This window comes from Sciurus vulgaris, assembly GCF_902686455.1.
Source record: "Sciurus vulgaris genome assembly, chromosome: 5".
Classification (NCBI taxonomy): domain Eukaryota; kingdom Metazoa; phylum Chordata; class Mammalia; order Rodentia; family Sciuridae; genus Sciurus; species Sciurus vulgaris.
The window spans coordinates 125,300,266-125,313,368 of NC_136465.1; the positions used below are offsets into that span (position 1 = coordinate 125,300,266).

The following is a 13,103-nucleotide window of genomic DNA, read 5'->3' on the forward strand; positions in this document are numbered from 1 at the left end:
CGTTTAGTGGAGAATGGGTAGGTTGTTTTTAACAAATGGTGCTTAGAAACTGAATATCCATATACAAAGTGAACTTGGACTCTCACCCAATACCATTATTTAAAAACTGACTCAGAAATGGATCTATGACCTAAATGTAAGAAATAAAACTCTAATATTCTTAGAATAAAACATAGTGCAAAACTTCGTGACACTGGACTTGGTCATTATTTCTTGGACATGACACCAAAGCTTCAGGCAACAAAAGAAAAAAATAGACAATTTCAAAAGAATTGAGATATCTTGTACATTAAATGACACTTTCAACAGAGTAAAGAGGCAATATTTGCAAGTCATGTATCTGTTACGTGATTATTATCCAGCACAAATAGAAAACTCAACAATGGAAAAACAAACAACCCTGTTTAAGAATGGACAAAGGATTTAAATAGACATCAAAAAAATATGGGAAAGGCCAACAGGCACATGAAGAGATGATTAACATCAGTAGTCAACTAAGGAAATGTAAATCAGAACTCTTGAGATACCACCTCACCACCCATTAGGATGGCAATTAAAAAACCAGAAAATAGCAAATGTTGATGAGGATACAGTGAAATCAGAACCCCTGTGCACTGTTGGTGGTGCAGCTACCAAATAAAACAGTAGCTTTGGAGGTTCTTCCAAAACTTCAAAAATAGAATCCCTATATAATCTAGTGATTCCATTCCTTAGTATATATTGAAAATATTGAAAACTGATAAATAATGGTATTTTGAGTGATCCAATGATGAATACCTTTGGCCTCACTGCTGAAGCATAAACAAATATGGGGGAAGTATCTATTCTTGAATTTTCAATCTGAAATTCAGAAATGGTTTTCATAAATAATGTGCTTTTTTCCATGAATACCCCTCCTCTGTGGTTTCTATCTGAAAATGACTATCTCATCCACCAATCATTTTTTTTCCATTGCTTCACTATTCACGAAAATGATAAAAATATTTTCAGAAATTACCAAAGGTTATAAAATGAAAAGGTTAAAAAACAACTTAGTTTTCAAAAAAAAACTAACTTGGGTTGTCCTACAATGCAGTAGGGTGAGAAGTCTGAAGAAACTTAATAGCAATTTGTGACTTTATATGCCAGGGCACTTCTACTGCTGAGCTTTTTTAGCAAGGAAGTTCATCGGAATAAGGCACTAGAATTTAGTAAAATAATTAAAAAAAAAATTTCCCTCACTGAAAGACTCCAAAACAAAGAACATACAGTTCTTACAATGTGTTTACTCATGGTAGAGATTTAACAAATGGTAGTTATCATTTTTACTAAGAGCTTGTCTTAGTCTGACTTCTGCGGCTACTACAGAATAAAACAGATCGAGTACTTTATAAAGAAAAAAATTTCTTTCTCACAGCTCTGAAGCCTGATAAGTCCAAGATTGAAGGGTCCCATCTGGTGAGGTCCTCATTTGTTGAGTGCCTCCCTGCCACATCATAGCATGGTGGAAAGGTGTCACCTGACAAGAAAGATAGATGGTAGACCCCACTTGTTTTTTATAAGGAAACTACTACTGAGATAGCAAACCCACTAATGATAGCAGCATAAATCTGCTCAGGACTTAAATGCATGTATTGGGGTCTCACCCCCCAATACCTCCACATTGGGGATCGAATTTCCAACACAGAGGCACACTGAAGCCATAGTAGCCGTGGTTCCACATTTCAATTGGGCAATTTGCACCACCTTTTCTTTCTACCCCAGTCTCAATTACCCAGAAAAGTCTTTTAAACAAAGGAGTTAATTTCCTCCATATTCCTTTTTTTTAAATTCCACTCCATGAAAGGTGTTTCTAGGAAGGAGACTTAGAGAAGGAAAGTGTAGGGGTTTGAGTTAAATCTTGGTAGGAGTTGGAGTTCTTATGTTGTCCTTGCTAAGACTGAGTGAGTGGCTGGGCGACGGGGAGCACGATCCTCTCCTGGAGGCTCCAGTGCAATCAAATTCAAATAAGAGTAAAAATGTTTTCATGCCAAAGACATACAGATGCCCTTCAATTTATGATGGTGTTGTGTCCTGATAAACCCACTGTATCCTGAAAATATTGTAAGTTGAGAATGCATGTAATACGCTTCAACTACCAAACACAACACATTGTTGAAGTTCAGTAGTGAAGTTCAGCAACACAACACTCTGTATCCCACAGACATTTTCCCCTTGTGATTTTGCACTGTCTGGAGCTGCAGCTTGAGAGAGAATATTGCAAATGCGTAGGCTGGGGAAAACATTGAAATTCAAATTTTAACAAATGATTTCTACTGAATACACATCACTCTTACGCTCGGGTAGGTTGGGGACTATTCATATAGGTAACGTGGGGTTATATATCAATAATCCCTGATTTTACCTATTAATATATATAATTGAAAATCAAAATATTTGTTCTTCTTTTTAACTTAAAAAAAATGTTCTTGTCATTAGCGCAAGATCAGTACCTGGCAAACATCAAAAACTAAGGATATCATTCACCAAATCAATTCTTAACAATGAAAACCTCAGGGTAATTATTAACTCTAAGACTTGATTTGCTGTCCTTAAGTTACTAGGCTTCATTATACGTGCTGTGGAAAAGTGAGGAAATTTTTTAAAAAACCAAACAGTTGCCAACTCTGCTGATTTTTAAAAACAATTAGACGAACACACATAGGTAGATTTTCAAGGAGACTTTGTTATTTTGAGGAATTCCCTTTCCAGATTATAGATAGTGCTAGGTCTATTGCTCTTCCTTTTACAAATTTTTTTAAATGTTCCATACGTCAAGCAAGATGGACTCTTTTTCCACGATTTGAGAGGAAAAAAGGATGGGACTTTATTTATTTATTTTTTTAAATGTTTTGATCGTTCTCTGTGTTAGAAAATGCCACCCCACTCTTTTCTGGAGCTGTTCTGGTCCATTTTTTGTGTGTGTGTTTTCCCCTCTTTTTGGTGTTCTATTTCCCCAGTTGCTGTCACACAATTTTCTAAGCAGAAGTACTTTTCTTTGAAAACACAGATCTACTTCTTTGTTTTAGCTTGAGGGCCAGTGAGAAAGACCCTACTGCTCAGTCAGCTGCCTGGTTCCAGGTTAGATTACGAGGATGACAGATCATCACAGCAACAGCTAACTCTTCACGGCCACTGTTCAAGGAAAGATCAGGACCTGTGACAGTCAGCAAAAACTGCAGTGGAAGACTGATTTTCTACAGAAATGAAATAGGCATAAGGGCACCTCTGGCTCTCATTTGTTATTTTATTGTGAGGAAAAACAAAACTGTGTTTGACCAGGGATGATAACCTCACCCTCTTAAATAACCACTGTGTTCCTTTGAATTGGACGCCACAAAAATTTACATAGTGTTAGAACATTCTGTAGAGGAACCATTGGTATGTGTGTTCTATTGGTGCTGAGGACCAAAACATAATTTTGAATTGTTGCAAAACACTTGGCTATCTTAAATTACAAAGAACAATAACTTCAATACATTGGTTGTTTTGTTAAAGTTTCTTGTCTATGACCAGATTAAACTAAACATGTATTCATGATTTGATTGGGTAGATCATGCCCCTATTTTTTTTTTTTTTTTTTTGAGGAAAAGTTCTTAAGTTACTTGGAAAAATACAGAAGCTGAACATAGGGTACAGTTGAAAACAAGCAAACTCTATCCTTGTTTTGGAGAATGCCAGAAACAAAATATGCGGTAGGCCAAGTTGGCCCTTCACACCTCCTCCTTAACTGTAGTCCCACCTCCATTCCCAGAGACCATCCCAAAACACCACCTCTGGAGATCAGCTTCCCTGGACTCTTGCCCTCCCTGGTCTCCTGGCTATTCATTCCTTGACTCAGCTCTTCTTCTTTCCCCAAACTGAAATAAAATGGTTATGGCTTCACGCTGGCCCTGGGTCCTGAGCTCTGCTGGTGAATTGGATCACCACATCTCTGAGATACTGGTCAGGAGAGAAAGTCATGAGCACCTTTGCAGATCTGAAAATATCTATCTAGTGTGTTGAGCAACCATATGCCATGCATCATGATCAAAAATACAACCTTTTTGTCTCATACAGTCCTTTAAAATTGATTGGGGGCAGAGAAGATCTAGTTTCCCTATTCCTTGTTAAGTAGAATTATTAAAAAATTGAAACCAAAGCTAACAAGAGAAGACCTGTCTTTGGAGCTAGACGTGTAACTCAGTAAAGCATGCACTTAGCATGCATGGGCCCTGGGTTCCCTGGCCAGTACCAAAAGCAAAAAGTCTCTCTTCCTACAATGTTTAAAATCACCACCAAGATAGTTGCTTATTTCTAGTAAATTTAAATGTAAATGTAAAAAAAAATTAGAGTAAGATTCTAACTCAGTTTTGAGTGAAGTAAGAGGATGACTGTGTTTTCTATGTGTGATCATGGACTGTCTCAGAGGCCTACTCAAAGAGGACCTCATTTCTAGGAGAACATGCCACTGGTCATCATCGCTGATCAGGGCTCACACTTTGCGATGCTACACATTAATTTGTGTCCAAAAGAGATGCAAAAGATTTCTGTTTGACAGAAAAAACAAATAACCCCAAGTTATGGTTTTATTGTTTGATAAGACTTTAGCCAATTTGTCTTCTAATTTCTCAGTCTTCCAACATCCTACCCTCATCAATTCCTATAACTGTTCACTTCCTCAAATGCTATTGAGCCTGCATTAACACCCTTCTGGTTCTTTCATTGATCAGTTAAATAAATTTCAACATGTTTAATCTGTGCTTATATGAGGGTTACTTTTTTTCCTTTGAATATTATGCTTTGTCATTCTGAGTGAAATTATAGGCAGGCATTATCTTTTCTGTTTACTCTTAGAAAATATGAAGTCCTGTAGTCAGCTTTGGCAAAAAGCAATTCTGTAACTAGAATGACTTGTTTAACCATCAAGACCCTGGAATCCTCTCCTCTAGACACAGCCTGTCCCAGGAAGTAAGTGAGCAGTAGGAGGTGTGGTTCTTGTACTAAATTATCTTAATACTCACAAGACAAATTGTCATTATAGATTGCAAATGAGTCAAAGGACAGTGGGGTAAATGGAGAGAGGTTAAGGTGATTGGCCAGGCATTTCTTGGATCTTGAACTTCATATTTTTTCTGAAGAGCTGACATTAATGCTGACAATATCTCTGCCAAGCCCTTCTCTTAGGCAGGCCCCTTGATCTGAGAAGATGAAATGTGTTGGATTCCTTCATCCATCCCTGGGCAACCAAGAGGTTCATCCTACTTCCTTCTGCAATGTAGCGGGCGAGACCCGGGGCCCAGGGTTACGCCACGTGCATCTAAAGATGGCGACTGGCAGAGAGCAAATGGCCTCCTGATTATGCCTGGAGAAAGGCAGAAAGCGTTTACAATTGGCTGTATGATAATCAGTTCAGCCGCCTAGCGTGTGGACAGATATACTTTACATGTATGCTTGAGTGAGTGATCGCTTGACCTTTAACAGGATTGGATGGACATATCTGGTTACAATTGCTTGTGCATGAGACTGCTTATATATTGAAGGTGTTATCTGAATAAAGTGGAAGCTGCTTCATGAACTTCTGAAGAGTACTTGTCTTTTGTCCTGCTGGTCGGGCCGAAAGAGCAAGAAGCGGCGTGAGCCGCTTGAAGCAACCCAGGCTAAGAAGCGGCGGTTTTCCGTACTGCAAATGACCTCAGTCCACTTGAGGCGACCCTACTGGGCAAGACCCAAGACAAGACAAGCCACTGACCCTTGCAAACACATACTTTGCTCCAAGAAGCACTGGGATTATGGGGTGATGCCATAAAGGCTCTCCTTCCTGCCTCCCTTGGGAACGGCCTTGCCCTTTCTCTCACTGTCTGCATTTCCTGGAAGGGACTCAGACCTCTGTTAAGACCACTTTAAGCTTTCTTATGCAGTTACTCACCTGAACTATTTCCAAATTTAGGGAGCACAGTTCTCTGACTGGTCATTTTTAAGCTTGTCCAATGTGAAAGGAAGGGTCAGTCAGACTCTCTGGTTCCTCCAAGTAATCTCTTCGCTAATTCAATTCTTGCCCACTTTCTAAACTCTGTGGACAGTGTTCATTCTGCTGAGGGTTTCACCAGCCTTAAGGCATCTTAGTGCCTTTCTTTGTAAGTCTACATGTAGTAGTGGTGTGGGGTGAGAAAGGTTGTCTTTCTCTTGCTTTGGTACTCTGATTACTGCCTACCTCAAAACTGAAGAATCTCATTTTTGTTTCCTGTTGAATTTGAATTCAAAGGTACTAGAAATAATAAACTATCCTGGCAGAGATTTTATTCTGTAGGAGAGGAGTCTTTATTGGGTCAGGAAAGGCATTGGGATGAATGTACCCCCAATAGACAATTGCCTGCTTTTTCCATGAGTAAAACTGAATTTGAAATAAAGGTCAAAGATTTGTTTGTTTTGTTTTACAGTAGTGAGGATTGAATCTACTTCCTTGCATATGCTACACAAATGCTCTACAACTGAGCCACATCCCCAAAGCTTTTTAAGTCATATTTTGATTTAAGGTCTCACTAAGTTGCCCAGGTTGGTTTTGAACTTGCTTTCCTCCTGCCTCAGCCTCCCCAGTAGCTGGGATTACAGGTGTGCACCACCACATGGCCAAAGATTTAGGAATATGCCCATTATTCAGCAAAAGACCTACACTTTCCCTTCCTGCACATAGGATGAGTATACATGTACATTAAAATCCCATATTTGTAATGGGCTTGGGGTGGTACCTGCAACTATACCTTCATCTCAACTATCATTTGATGTCTATTGATTCAACATGGTGATTTGTGCTCGAGTATATAGTAGCACACTTGTGTTTTCTTATGAATTATGGTTCTCACCCACTGGATTACTCTAAAAACGATTGTGTTAGTAGCCTTTCCATCACATCCTTATATACTAGAAAAGTATTTTATTTGAAATTAGACCTGAATTTGAAGAACAATTCTGCCACTCACTATGAGCTTTGTGACTCCAGCAATTCACCTGTTCTCTCCATTTCTAAGACGGGCACTGAGCAACTTAAGTTGTTGCGTTAACTGAGATGATGTCTTTCAAGTGTAGACTTGAAGAGGATATTCCCTAAATGAACTCCCTCAGGAGTTTCTCTTCATCTTGTTTTTGAGACACTGCTTCCAATTTAGGTACCAGGCTGAAAGGACATTATCAAAGCAACCTCATCTCTGTGTTCTTAAAACTAAAAGTCATTCTTTGTACTTGCCATCCAGAGCATGAAATTATCCATTCTTGTTCTACACACTAAGGTGATGGCTACATTTTATAACTCAGATTCTAAATAACCACTTAAATAACTGGGCCAGTTCACACACCTGAGCCAGACTGATGTACTTTTGCTTACTCATTCTCCCACTGCAACTTGCTCCTAATTATTTTCTTTAGGATGCTTGCAAAGACTCATGAGTCTTTAAAAAGCATTAACTTGCTTCTTAAAATAGAGTAAATAATATATTTAGCTATTTATCACAAAGTTAGCTCAGGATCTGTTCAATGAGCACGTGTGTCACTTTGTTATCCATCACTGATTAAGTGACATATCGGAGAGCAGCTAGAAAGTACAACAGTTCAACAACAACCAGGAGGGTCAAATTTCACAGCCATGAAACTTGATGGTGTCAGGACTTCTGGGTTTCAACCCAAGGCATCATCCTGCTTGGATTGTTCACTCCCATCGAGGCCCAGACTGACATCTATCCTGTCCTTCCTCTTCCCGACCCACTGGACTCATCAAGACTCAGTTAGCACTTCATGTGGGAACAGCATCATGCACTCGCCACAGGACTGACAAGAGATCAATTCCCTTGACTATTACTCCAGTGCCAGCAGTCAATTGTAGTTATACCTATCTTCCCTTGCCCTTGGCAGAAACCAGATTCCTCATAAAAAAGGCAGATGGACGAGTGTCAAAAGTATTAGAGGGTCAACCTGACGGTTGATTTTTTCTAATCCATCTTTAAAAAAATAATTGAAAACTTTATTCTAAGTGAAAGTATAAAAATCATCTCAACAAAAAAGTGATAAAAGATGGCTAGCCTTGTGAAAACAAGGCAAGGGATCTCCAGCCCTACTCACTCAGCGCCACTTTCCTGACTTATTTTCTTAAGATTCCACAGTGTTGTGCAGATCACAGTCTGAAATGCATTAGTCAAGGTCAAGCCCTTTAATTTTGCAGATGAGGAAATGAGCCCAGGAATATGAGAAAAACCTATTCTGGGTAATCTAGGGATTAGTGGAAGATTTTATGCATCGCCTACTCAGGGTGGTTTTTCCTTTTTCCTGTGTTTGCATCATTCTTTCTACTTTGAGTAATGGCAATAGAGTGCTGATGGGCCAGGACTAGAGGGGGGCAAGTGAGGTATCCAGGGTACAAATTCATGGAGGTGCTTCCTCTTGGGTCTGGGCAAGTGCCAACTCTGTGCTCGCAGAGCCTGGGATGTGAGTCCTTTCTCAAATCTTGTGCTTGAAGTATCTTTAGTGCTTCACATAATTCCATTCCTGCCTCTGTTATCTTTAAAGTATTAGCATGTCAAAAACATGCCACATGGATCCTCTTCTTATTGTCATCCCATTAGACTATGAATCTTGGAGACCATGGACAATGTTTCTCATTTTTCTATTCCTACAGTTTGGTATAGTATATGGAAAATACTGGACACTCAAAAATATCCACGGGATGGACAGATGGGTGATGGGTCTAAATTTTATCTTTTATGAAGACTTTCCTGACCCCTGAAATCCACTCTGACCTCTCTGTAATTTTGTAATAATTATTATTTGTACTAATTATTATTCAATAATTGAATAATTCAATTTGCATTTAATCATGTATGCTGACATAACTTTTATGATTATGTAACTCTTGTGCAGCATTTTAGTTTTCTAATGCTCTGTCTTTATGCCCAATTAGATTTTAATTAATTAAGGACAAAAAACCAGTTTGGGTTCTTTGAATTTTCTCAGTAGCAAGAAGATTTTGCACACTGGAAGGACATAGTAAATGATTCTTCAGTACATGCATGGAGAATAAATAAATAAAAAGCATTTTGTCAACTAAATAGAGTCCACAGAATTTGGTAATAGTTTCAAGTCCTAGCTTGCCTCTTAACTTCCTGAGTATACACATAATTTCACCTTTTTTTCCTCTTTGGACACAGTTTCTCTACCTAAACTGAGGAGGCAGCTTGAGTGATTCTGAAGATAACTCTAGCTTTGGCTCCCTATCAGTTTAGCAATCTGTTATGTAAGAGCCTCCTCAGGTGTAAAATTTGCTACTATGAATACGCTTGTCATCTAATGGGAATTGCCTAAATGTAATTGATGGCCCAATTTTGAAGTGTTCAGAGAATCCTGACATTTTGAACAGATTGTGTGTTTAAAAATTAATTTGTAACATATGAGGTATATTACTATTGAATGAACTTTGTGGTCTAGCTGTAAATTAGACACCTTAGTATATAGAACCAATAATATTTCAAATATTATTGGTAGCCATAGTATACATCTTAATTCTTAGAATTATTTCTATGGGAAAACATTCACAATTCTAACAAGGATCTTTAAGAACAAACTTCCCCAGGCCAGGGTGTGGAGAAGAATGGGAATGGAAATAGACAAAATGTTCCTGTGACTAACCACAGTATTTGAAAAAATAAATCAAACATTGCACCTTCAACTTTCTATCTTGATTCAAAAAGTCATTAGCATATAACAAGATCAAAGTGTTTTATTATTTCAGGAAGGTAAAAACAGATTTTTTAAAATAGTCAATATCATTATATAATCAGTTGTTACATGCAACCATGTAGCAAATGCAAGACTGAAAGTAGCTTGTTAAAATGTTTTAGAGAAATCTGAGCTCTCTTCCAAGATATTCCTGGAGAAATATTTAACTCTTTTCTTACCTCCTTTTCATACAATGTATTCAATTCTTCCAGGTCTATTATTAAAAAGACATGCTATGTGAGTAATAAGGTCCATGTTAGGATACTAAATTAACCATGTGACAAAGTTAATATGGAGAATTATAATTTTATAAGGAAGTATTTGGTGGTTCATCATAGGCCACATGTAACCCTGTGAATTCATTTTCAGAATTATGGTCTAGGCAATTGCAGTTCGTGCCAACTAAACATTCCTGAATAGGACGTTGTAATTTCCCACCAGATCCTCATTTATCTAGGCCCAAGCTTACTTAATGCATCATCACAGAGTGTAACAAAGGGCACGAGGTTGTGATCTGAGATCTGACAGCTTTATTATTTTACATGGATGTAACTTATTGGTCTCAGACTTTGAAACTAGGTACATTCCACCTAGTTTCTGTCTTTTTTGGTTGTTGTTATAATTTGTTTCAGGTAATACTATTACTAAGTTTCAAAACTTTGGCAAACCAATACTGTACACTTTAAACAATTATTTTTTCCTTTTAGGTTCTTGGGATTGAACTCAGGAGTGTTTTACCACTGGTCTGTATCCCTAGTCTGTTTCATTTATTTATTTTACTTTTTAATTTTGAGACAGGGTTTCCCTAAATCACCCAGGCTGGCATCAAACCTGTGATCCTCCTGTCTCAACCTCCCAAACAGGTGGCATGCCCTACTGTACCCAGCCAATTCAGTACTCTTTAATATAATAAAAGAGTATTTTTGGTGGAATCATATATTACTTTAGTGATGATTTCCACTCCAAAAATATCATTTAAGTGCCAAATCAAAACACTGTGATGATTAGCAGACCAAGTTATTTTATCAAGTTAACATCTTTTAAAGTTAAACAACTTCTCCTTTCAAAGTAAGTTCCTTCATGCATGATGTTTTGGTTTACCACAGTAAGGCAATTATGTGTGTATGAGAGGTGACTCTGCTTTGTTCTGGGGCTGGTCCAAAGCCAGGTAGAGTTTCAGTGTCTAGAAACCTTTAAAATTCTACTTAAGGAAACTCAATGTCAAAACCAATTTCTTCCAAGATCTTTAAAAAAAAAAAAAAATCATTAAATTTTCACATAAATACTGGAACCCTCAAAAGTTAACAGTTATGTCAAGCCACACTAACCTCAGATTACCCCTTTGATTTAGAAGCTCTGTATCTTTTCGCTTTCATCAAACGTTACATAGACCTACTCCAGTTTATTTTAAAAAATTCTCACTAAATTGTAATTGTATTTTTAAAGTAACGAAATAAATACATCCTCAGGTTGGAAAGACTTGGATGAACTGATATCACATACCACCTTTCATTATGATTTCTCTACAAGAACTGCTGCCTTTGGTGTCTTTATCCTTCCTCTTGCTGAAGCTATCAGCTCTTCCATCTTGGCAATTAATTTATGATTATCTATTCCATGGCCTATCAGCCTTTCTTAGCATTTTAAGATAACTGTGCTCATCATCAGTCCTCCAAGGTAACTGCAGAAGCTCACTCTTCGCAGTGATTATGGCTTCCTGGGTCAAAAGAGTTTTTTATCCGGGTCCTGAGGATATAGTTTGTGTATAAGTACCTCATCCACTGAAACCACATTGGTAACTGAAATATTAGTACATTTACGTTCCACCACTCCACCACTGAGCCACATCCCCAGTCCTGTTTTGTATTTTATTTAGAGACAGTGACTCACTGAGTTGCTTAGTGCCTTGCTTTTGCTGAGGCTGGCTTTGAACTCTCGATGCTGTAGCCTCCAGAACTGCTGGGATACAGGTGTGGGCCACCACCCGTCTCACTGTTTTCTTTTCTTTTATGTTTTTCTTTTATTATTTTTTTTAACAGTTTAATAAATAGTTCTCTCAATGACTACAGATATTTAAGGCTGTTTGGTAGTACTCAGAAACATCGCAGTAAATGGTGATTTTCCTGATCGATTCGTAGTCTTTAATAATTGTAAGAAATGTAAAACTGCTGTCAAACCAGTAAGACTGCATTTATGCATCTATTGTTTTCAGGATTGTTGGTAACCTGGGCATATTTCCCCCAAATAACTTTGCTTCCTTGTGTCACAAGGCCCAATTCGCTCACATTCACCTCAATGACTGTACCTTTGGTAATAACACCCAAAGTTGTATGTAGTGGGGATGAGGGATTCTTTTTCACACCAAGTATTGGTAGGCAGAAGGTGACTTTGGGTTTAGGATGTGTTACGTGGGCCTTGTTGAAATGAAAGCCCATTGGCCTAATGAATCTTTCATATTTAGGTGGTTTTCTTTTAATGCCATCTCCAGCAAAGCAGACTTTAGTAACCATCTTCTTCCAGGCCTTCTTTTTTTCTCTTCCCTGTTCGAATCACTTTTAATACTTCTGTTTCTCCCTGGGCAGGAACCTTGGGAAGGGGACTTCCCATTTTCCCACCTTCTCTTTTCGCTTTTGTTTAATCATGTTGGAAAGTACTTTTGCCCAAGTCTGTCCTTCTCTGTCTAGGAGATAGGCAGGAACTGCTTCCTGTGGAGTCTTCTCACCGTTCTTTTGTTTGGTGTTTCTCTTTTCATGCATCTTGATAGTCTTTCTCATTTGTATTCTCTCGGCATGGCACTGTTTATGGTAGAGCTTAGTTTTCAGGCCAATTAGTTTTTTTGCCTTCTTTGAATGTTCATGAGACTCTCGACTTTCCTTTTTTTTCTTTTTCTCATGGTAATCCAAACGATATCCATAGCGTTTATGGTGTAATTCAATATATTCATTTTGTGGCATGGTGACAGCCGCAGATCTGTGGGGTGCAGTCTCCAGGGTGAGTAGAAGCTTTTAATTTTCGGGTACAAAAGACCCATGAGTCGACTCCCTCATTGTTTTCTTTACAGGGTAACTACAGAATATTTTTGCCCATGTTTTGTTTTTTGTTATGCCAATAAAAGACTTCACCATTGAAAGCAGTTCCCACTCTGTGCTGAGCCGTCTGTGGCTCTGCAACGTTCCAGAGTGATCTGCATGTCTATCCAGCACACCAGCCCTAACCACACTCCTGCTCATGGGGTTTGGGCATTTCTACATGGCAGCTGTAGAAACTCCCACTAGTGGTCAAAGATGTGCTTCATGGTGCTGTAGACCTGTGGGATGTCCGGGCAGCACTAGGGCACAATAAGG

At 38.4% G+C, this 13,103-nt stretch overlaps 1 pseudogene across 1 annotated transcript; it reads right to left on the reverse strand.

Moving 5' to 3' along the window:
• Nucleotides 1-11,910: 11,910 nt before the first annotated feature.
• Nucleotides 11,911-12,795, reverse strand: LOC306660649 (ribosome biogenesis protein NSA2 homolog; annotated as a pseudogene). The gene has a single exon. The product of its transcript is annotated as a ribosome biogenesis protein NSA2 homolog (transcript).
• Nucleotides 12,796-13,103: the final 308 nt, after the last annotated feature.